Source organism: Lactuca sativa, chromosome 6 (genome assembly GCF_002870075.4).
Source record: "Lactuca sativa cultivar Salinas chromosome 6, Lsat_Salinas_v11, whole genome shotgun sequence".
Classification (NCBI taxonomy): domain Eukaryota; kingdom Viridiplantae; phylum Streptophyta; class Magnoliopsida; order Asterales; family Asteraceae; genus Lactuca; species Lactuca sativa.
This window is the reverse complement of record NC_056628.2, coordinates 118,556,300-118,558,154: the sequence shown is the minus strand read 5'-3', so window position 1 is coordinate 118,558,154 and position 1,855 is coordinate 118,556,300. Positions and strand designations below refer to the sequence as shown.

Below are 1,855 nucleotides of genomic sequence, written 5' to 3'. Positions count from 1 at the left end.
GGCTAAGGCATCACAAAATCAGGCCACTCTAGTCCTAATATGAATACCTAGCCAGCTCTAGCATGCATAATATAACATATATCATATCTCATAACACATAACGTAAGGGCATTTTGGGGGTTCACCGTTCGGGCGCTGGCTGACCGTACACACTGCTCCACTCTAGTTGTCTCAAAATCTCTTGCTTTTTAGAAAAATTAGTTTTTATCGTTTGAAAATTTTCTCAAATCCTCAGTTTGAGTTCAGTTACGCTCGAAGGTGCATCTGAATCCCTCAAACCAAGGCTATGATACCAACTTGTAACAACGTAAATTTTCAAAAAAAAATTTCATTTCCTTAAAACATAATTTCATTCGAGACAAACCATAAAATCTAATGTAACATGGTCATAATACAAAACATATCAATCCCAAGATCAAACATATCCAAATCCGCTTGTGTGTGTGTGTGTACGAGTCATGTCGGTGCCTTCCCACGGTCCTCACTAGTACCTGAAACACATTACACATAAACACTGTAAGCAAAAAGTTTAGTGAGTTCCCCAATATACTACTTACACACATAAGCCTTTCCAGGCCATACTCCACACGACCTTCCGGTCCATGTGTCTCAGGGGACTTCCGTCCTAACCCGTGTCGACCTTTCGGTCCATAACTCCCTGACCTTCCGGTCCACATCATAATGCCTTCCGGCCCATATCATAATGCCTTCCGGCCCATATCAAGCAAAGCATACATATCACATACATAGTGCATACGAAACAAGCAACCCATAGCATACAATGCATATATCTCATAGCATACAAGACCTTCCGGTCACATATAGGTACCCTTCCAGGTATAGTATAGTGAGAAGACTCACCTCGTATGATATCTAGTATCTCACGTGCTCGATATCTTTGAATCTCGAAACAACGACCTAGCCTCGCCTAATCATAACAAATAATCATTCCAAATCATTAACGGCTCTCAAGGCTATACTACACCCCTTTCTACAATCCCACAAAAGGGTAAAAGACCATTTTACCCCTCCCTGACTCAAAAGTCCACATGTTGACCAAAACCCTAAAAGTCAACAAAAGTCAACAGCAAGCAGTACGCGGGGCGTACCCTTGCACTCCAGAATCGGGGAACGCAATCCCCTACGCGGCGCGTACTGGGATTACGCCCAGCGTAAATCCCAATTTCTTACTTTCTTCATTTTAGTGTCTTAAACAATTAAGACATGATCTCACATTCCAGATCTAGCCATTCTAATACCTCTTAATCCATAAATTCGAAACCTTTAAGCCTTTTCATGGCTATAAAGGTCCCCACACCTTCTAACACCTTTCCTTTCTCCTCCAAAAGTCTAGATCTCATGCATGGCTTAACATTCACGTCCAAGATTGCATTTTTATGAACATACAACTCATATAGTCCTGAAATATGATAGATCTAGGACAATGGAGACTATTTGCTCATAAAGTCTCCATCTTGGGACCAAAAACCCTAGAATTTGGTCCAAGAAGCACACAACACAAATAACAAGGCAAGTTCTGAACTTTATACCTCAGGAAAAAGCTCCAACCTTTGTAGACCTCAGATTTACTCTTGTCCACCAACTTCTAGCTCCTACAATGGCCTCCTCTTCTCTTTCACCACCTTGAAATGGCACTTTGAAGCTTAGAACACTCACACACAAGCTAAGGACGAAGGGAATACTCTCTTAGGGTTTCTTTCTGTGAGATGGTGGCTGAGAGACAAGACCATCTCATTCCTTTTATAGCCCTCAAGTCATATTAGGGTTTTGCATCTGGGCCGGTTACGCCCGGCGTAACCTTAGGTACGCCCAGCGTACCCGGATGAATCCGCAT

The 1,855-nt window shown here is 42.3% G+C and overlaps 1 long non-coding RNA gene across 1 annotated transcript; it reads right to left on the bottom strand.

Moving 5' to 3' along the window:
• Positions 1-328: 328 nt before the first annotated feature.
• Positions 329-1,645, bottom strand: LOC128126628 (uncharacterized). The gene is made up of 3 exons (XR_008224596.1): positions 1,551-1,645; positions 862-928; positions 329-491 (listed from the first exon to the last, which is right to left on the bottom strand). It is a non-coding gene; the product is annotated as an uncharacterized LOC128126628 (long non-coding RNA).
• Positions 1,646-1,855: the final 210 nt, after the last annotated feature.